General features: G+C 47.1%; 1 non-coding gene across 1 annotated transcript; it reads right to left on the bottom strand.

The window, feature by feature from the left end:
• Nucleotides 1–369: 369 nt before the first annotated feature.
• On the bottom strand, nucleotides 370–441 carry TRNAE-UUC (transfer RNA glutamic acid (anticodon UUC)). Its single transcript has one exon. It is a non-coding gene; the product is annotated as a tRNA-Glu (tRNA).
• Between the last annotated feature and the right edge of the window lie 6146 nt (nucleotides 442–6587).

The raw sequence follows: 6587 nt of genomic DNA, 5'->3' as shown, positions 1-6587 counted from the left end.
AGCATGGTGCCCAGTGCGGTGGCACCGGGCGCACGACCCTAACGCCAGACAGTTGTAGCCCAACAGTGAAAACATGGAAAGGAACTGTGGCTTTGCAAGCACTATTGGCGGTGCAGGAAATGAACAGGAGCTTTCTTGTGGTGACAGCCTGTAAGAGTGCAGCTTCCGTTTCACTGACCTGTCTATTAATAGCGCTCCTGCCGAGGGTGGCACAAACTCGATCAAGCAGGAGGAACATGAAACAAACTCTTTAGCACAAACTCGATCAAGCAGGTGGAATATGAAACAAACTCTTTGGATAAATAGGAGTTAGTGCAAGCTGTGTAGAGACCAGTCGAGTACTGCGTGAATATTTAATAAAAACACTCCTTCCCATACCGGGAGTCGAACCCGGGCCGCCTGGGTGAAAACCAGGAATCCTAACCGCTAGACCATATGGGAGATTGAAGTTACTTTTTAAAACTCAGTTTAAGAAATATTCTGTGGTCTGTAAGTGATGGATGAGTCAGTGTTGAAGTGAATCTACGAGCCTGCAGACACAATAGAAAGAAGTTAACAAGCTCGTCCTCCACAGGAATAAAAAGTAAAGAATAAGACTTAAGTGGGACTTCTCGCAGACGGCCTCTTGGTACCTGTGAGTGAGGGTGTAAAGTGCACAATTTCAAGGCCTTCACTGTAAGACAGCTGAAGGAACCGGAAAGAGGGGGTAACACCACCAACGCTGCTCACTAGTTTATGTACAACAGAAGTGTGTTATCTGCCTCCACAGAGGACGCCGTTCCCACGCTCAGAACAACGCGCATCGGGGCGAGCCCCCTTCCCTCTCTTCTCTCCAAGGCCCATGTGTCCCTCCCTCCTCCCTGGGCTCTGCGCAGCATCCTATCCTGGCATCCCTCCCGCCTCCAGGGGCGCTGCACAGCATCCTGGCCGCCCCTCCCTGGGCTCTGCACAGTACTCTGCCCCCCACACTGCCTCTGACCCCAGCAGCTGTTGCTGCTGTGAGTCAGTGTAGAGGAGTAGGGATCAAACCGTCTTATCTGGTAGGAATACAGCGTGGTCTAATGGTTAAAGCGGTTGTCGTCAGGTCAGAAGATGAAGGGTTTGAGTCTTTTCATGGGCGGCCATTTTATTCAGCTGCCGAAAAAGTATTATTTTATGAAATGTATAAATGGGCCGCATTTTCTTAATTTCATTGATACTGATCGATGAGGCTCATTTTACTGTAAAGCATAAAACTATCAACGAACTAGTGACGCCAACAACTGACCTGCTTTGCTCCCTGTGACATTTTGAAGTCGCTGCAGAAACAACAAGCATTGAAAATCAATAAGTCTCGCCTTTGATTAAGTTAAAGCCATTTGCTTTGCTAATGGTATTGGATAGTAAAGCGATTGGCTTTACCTTAATGAGATGCAAGACCTATTGCATTTTTAATGCTTGTTAATTAAGACAGCGCCTGCCTTGCAGCCGTTCGTACAGGGGGAAGTCAGGAATAATGCAGTCCAGAAATCAGGCATGCTGGTTAATGGAGTTAATGGTTAATATATGATGAGTGTTAATGTGTATTTAATCTTTGTATGTATGTATTTGTATTTGATGTGTGAGGGATTAAGTGTTTGCGTGCAACTGCATATATGATGGTGTGTGTGCCTGTCTGTATAGGTGCAGGCAAATGGTATGTAATAGAATGGGTGCCAGTGTCCTGTGTGTATGTGAGACTGCATTTGAGCCATGGTTTATCATGAGTTTGGGTGATTGGTCTCATGGCCAGAGCTGCCTTGGAACTGGGAAACCAGGTTTGAGTGTCGGCATCCACGCAACAACTTGTGAGTCATGGCAAATCACTTAATTTCCCACTGCCTAAAAGAATGTATGTATTCCTTGTGTAACGCAAACGGTGCTCATATGAAGAGCTCCAATATCTGTGGGTGGAGTTCGCTCATATAAAACTGCAAAAAAGAATGTGTTTTCCAGTCAGTGTGTGTGCGTGTGTTGACATCAACACAAGCATTCTGGAACCATGTGCTTTTTATTGTTTTTGTATGGATAGCTGCTGTTGCTGCAGGCTCCGTCACGTTGCCAACAGGAGGGTTAGTAGAAACAGCGATCTACCAAGTAATGTTTAGTCTGGAGACACTGCATTCTCAAAGAAAGGCGATCTAGGGAATGAAACCGAGGACACACGCAAGTGTTGCTGCGCACTTTGACATGTGTCCGATGCCTATAAACACTGCGAGCTTCGCCGCGAGGGGAACCTGCTCGCTCCGAGCACGTTTTGTAGTTCCTGGAGCAGGTCTAAATCCCTCCTTTCTGCAGCATGCATCCTGCTCCCCGGCTGTACACAGTTGAGGAATGTCCTCACGGGGAGCACGGGGTGAGCCCCCTGCTCCCCCCGACTCCGCGGGCTGATTGTAATGCCGGGTGACACTAGATAAACAGTTAACTTAGACTGCAGAGATAATTATCCAGTGAGCTGCACTGAAAGCTGCCCCACCGGTGGCAAATTATTTGCTGCTAGATCAGAAGATGGAAGAGAGGTTGGGGGAAGGAGGAGGAAGTGATGCCGATTCATAGAGAAGCATGAACAGGCACCAGAATGAAAATACATAAATAACGAACAATAAAAAGTACGTGACACGAGCACGAACAGGCACCAGAATGAAAATATATATCTAAACCGAGCGCGTTGTCCGTGAAGCAGAGCCACGACTTGAGACTGTACACCGTCTCGCCGCCAGTGAACAATCCAATCCCTGTGGGCGTGGCTTAAAGCGGACAGGGTGGCAACCTGGAGGGAATAAAAACCCTCCAGTGCAACGAACGAAGTATACTCAGCGTAATTGCTGACGAGAAACGACGCACGCCAATGATAATTGGAGGCGGAGCGGAGGCACGGCTTCTGGAACCGGATCGATTCCAAGAAGCTCACATGGCGAGAGCAGCGCATGCGCGCTGCTAAGGCCAGGTGAGACCTAATAAACGTGGCAGTGCCTAGTGACAGACAGTGCCTTGAAGGGGCCATTTTCACTCCAATGAAACTGCTGCAGAGCACTAAGAAAATACTTGCGTGAAAGAGAGACTATGAAGGAGAACTAAATAAAAAGAACAAAATATGAGATGGAATGATACTTTGCTAAGAACATTAACCATGAAGTGAGGAATGAAAGGTGGAAGAGACACGCATTAAAAAAAAGCTACAAATCTTAGCATGTACATTATTTTACTGCATACTATTTAACTAAAACGCAGTATGATGTCATGGATGCTCTGCAGTAGGATTAATTCTCACTGTGGAGCTGCACAGTGGAGTGTAATAGTGTTGTGGATGCTGATGGAAACAGGGGATCCTTGTATGGACTGTAAATGAAAAACATAAGTTGGGTGTAATGGGTCTCTTAAACATCTGGGTAGACATGTGCGCCCTTTTTCACTCCACATGTCATCCATCTGCATATCTTACACCTCATCTCTTTCCTCTTCAGCACCCTCTTTTCAATGTCTCCAATGCACTTCCTCGCATCCATTTCACATTACACACCCAACACACTATGCACACACTCATCGGTAAGCACTGCATTTTCTTTTACTTTCGCCTTGTCAGTATTTTGACACCTGTGCACCTTCTTTACCGCTTTGCACTGAATTACATTTGCAACTGGAATACAAGATAATTGCTCTGCGCTCTGCAGAAAGGCCAAGGATTGGATGAGCATGTATTCTGACCCACTGAGAGAAATATTCTGAATTGAGGAGCAGCCTCCAGGCCCCTGACCAGCAGTCTGAGCTAGCTGATTGGCTCCCTAGCCCCCAGGCAACCCTCAGCCCTCCCATCACACCTGCCCAAGTCCCTTAACTCCAAAACATTCACCCCCATTTTGCGAGCTGCTGTTTCCCTGTGCACAAGATACACAGAACTCCAGAGTGTGGATTGAGCCTGTCTGTCTGCTAGGAGATTCCGACTTGAGGAGCAGCTTCCAGCCCCCTGCCCAGCAAAAATTACCTGAGGTCGTAGGCAACTTATATAGGCTGCTATTTGATGCTACATGTGAGCATTGATTGAGGGCTGTATCAGGTGTTTCTATTGTACTAGGGTTAGTGTTCTCATTGGTTGAGTATTTAAGGGTGCTGATTTGTTCCTCAGTCAGTGATTCTATTGGATGTATCGCTTACAGTTAGTGCTCCAGATTGATGGATAGGTGTAGGGTTTCTGATTGGTTTCTGGGGTTAAGGTTTCTATTGGACATAGGGCTTATGGTTTCATGCCTGATTGGCTGTTGGGACTAGGGTTGGGAAAAGGGTTTTATTGGTTGTAGGGCTTAAGGGTTCATGCCTGCATGGCTGCTGAGACTCGGACTGTGATTGGCTGTAAGTGGCTCGAGTCCTATAGGTTCTAGGGATGATGGCTAGTCTTGTGATTGGTTGGGGGTTAGGGCTAGGACCAAAGGGGTCACTTGATTACTAGGCAATTTAAGCTTTTTAAGCTTAGGGTTCAGGGCATCTCAGCCCGGGCGTTAAGGCTAAGGGTGGAGAGGACAAGAGCAGCTGCCTGTTTGAGACTGTTTGAGATTGGGTAGGGCTAGGGCCAGAAATGCTGCCCAATTTTACATACACCAGCACCCACCCTACCCAATGTACAACTGGAATAACACACTCACAGCACATGTACTCCACTAATTTTCTACAAACTAAACCAAGACAAAGTTCAGTGTCTCAGAACCCACTACAAAACTCCAGCAATCAAACCTATACACCATTCTATCCCAGATACCACACATTTCCACCATCACTTACAAACAATACACAACTCTTTCCTATACCACTAACCAATCCACTCATTAATACCGCAACCCAATTATACACCACACTTAACTATGTCCTATCCAGACACACACTCCCTTTTCTAATTACTCCTAACAGAGCCCTTTTTGTCACTAACAAACCTATACTTAGCCTTCCATCTTTTAGCCCACCAACACCCTCCTCTTCTTCGTACCACAATAACACAACCGCACAACACTTACACTTCACTGAAACACACATATTACCTCTTACAGCAATCAAATCCAACACAAACACTCTTAACTCTAGTTCATCCCCTCTTACACACAACATACACTCCACTCATAAACACATCACCACCACCTTTACCTTACAACTTCCACTCACAAACAATACTCTACAAACAAACCCTTCTCAGAAAAAACAAATACATCACCACCTCCTTTCACTACTCCTTAAAGACAAAACATAACACACACGCCAGCACAACCTCCTATAATACTTTCCTTCACAAACTGCAAACATACACCCACCTTCCAGACTACACAAATGATACACACCATGAACAAATTCCAATGCCAAGCTTTCTTTCTTCCCCCACACCTAAAACAAATACAACAACACAGCAACGCTTAACCACCTCTCATGCATTGGACAATTTAGAACCTTTTTCGACATGACCCACAAGCTGCATCACCACCCCTAACTGATACACCTTCTGCCCTAAACAGACGCAAACAAAATAGGCAGCCTTCCACTCCACGCAACTTTGCTTCTCCATGTCTACTACACAACAAGGTTACACTACGAAAACAACAGAGCTCACCAACTCACTCTCAAACACCGTCTCCACCACCTACACACACAGACACATCAAAATGCCTTCTTAGCCAACTGGATGAGGAACATGATACAGAACAGCTACACAATTGCTGTCCTCATACAGCTAATACCAACACTAAGGACTCCCCTGCTATAAGCCCACAAAATACTCCTCACACTTCTACAAAACGAACAAGTTACTTACCTTCGGTAACGACATATCTGTAAGAAACAGTAGTTAGTATTAGATTCCTTACCTTAGAATATCCCCAGGCGTCAGTCTGGATCCGGAAACTTCTGCGTAGCAGTACCCCTGCGCGTCGGTAGGCGTCGTCTGCAGGCGTCCCCTGCGGCTCCGCGTCGTCGGCGACGTGCGCAGTGATGACGTCGCTGGAGTATATAGACGCCGCCTCCGCGCGCTGACGTCAGTTCTTTGCACACAGCTTTTCCGCGCCAGAACACGCAGAGCCATGTGAGAACTAACACTGGTGCCATTTGAAACTAGGGCCCTGAAAGGGATGTCCTTAACCCTAGGTATCAGTTCGCAGAACGGGGAGGACGGGTGGGGCGGTAAGGAATCTAATACTAACTACTGTTTCTTACAGATATATCGTTACCGAAGGTAAGTAACTTGTTCATCTGAAAGAAACAGGTTAGTATTAGATTCCTTACCTTAGAATAGATACCCCAGCAATTCCAACCCCGGTGGTGGGTCTGCGAACCAATACAAACCTACACCAGAAAGTCCTGGAGGACCGAACGGCCAAAGAAGCCATCCCTCCGGACTTGACTGTCCAGGCAGTAGTGCCTCGCAAAGGTGTGCAGCGAGGCCCACGTAGCCGCCTGGCAAATGTCCTGCAAAGGGACTCCCCGGCCCAGGGCAGTAGTAGCCGCCGTGGCCCGAGTGGAATGGGCCCTCAGCCCAACAGGAGGCTCCTTCCGAGCCAAAGAGTAGCATGCTTTGATGCACAGGACGACCCACCGAG

The sequence above is a fragment of the Lissotriton helveticus genome, chromosome 1_2, assembly GCF_964261635.1.
Source record: "Lissotriton helveticus chromosome 1_2, aLisHel1.1, whole genome shotgun sequence".
Lineage (NCBI taxonomy): Eukaryota > Metazoa > Chordata > Amphibia > Caudata > Salamandridae > Lissotriton > Lissotriton helveticus.
This window is presented reverse-complemented; position numbering and strand designations above follow the sequence as displayed.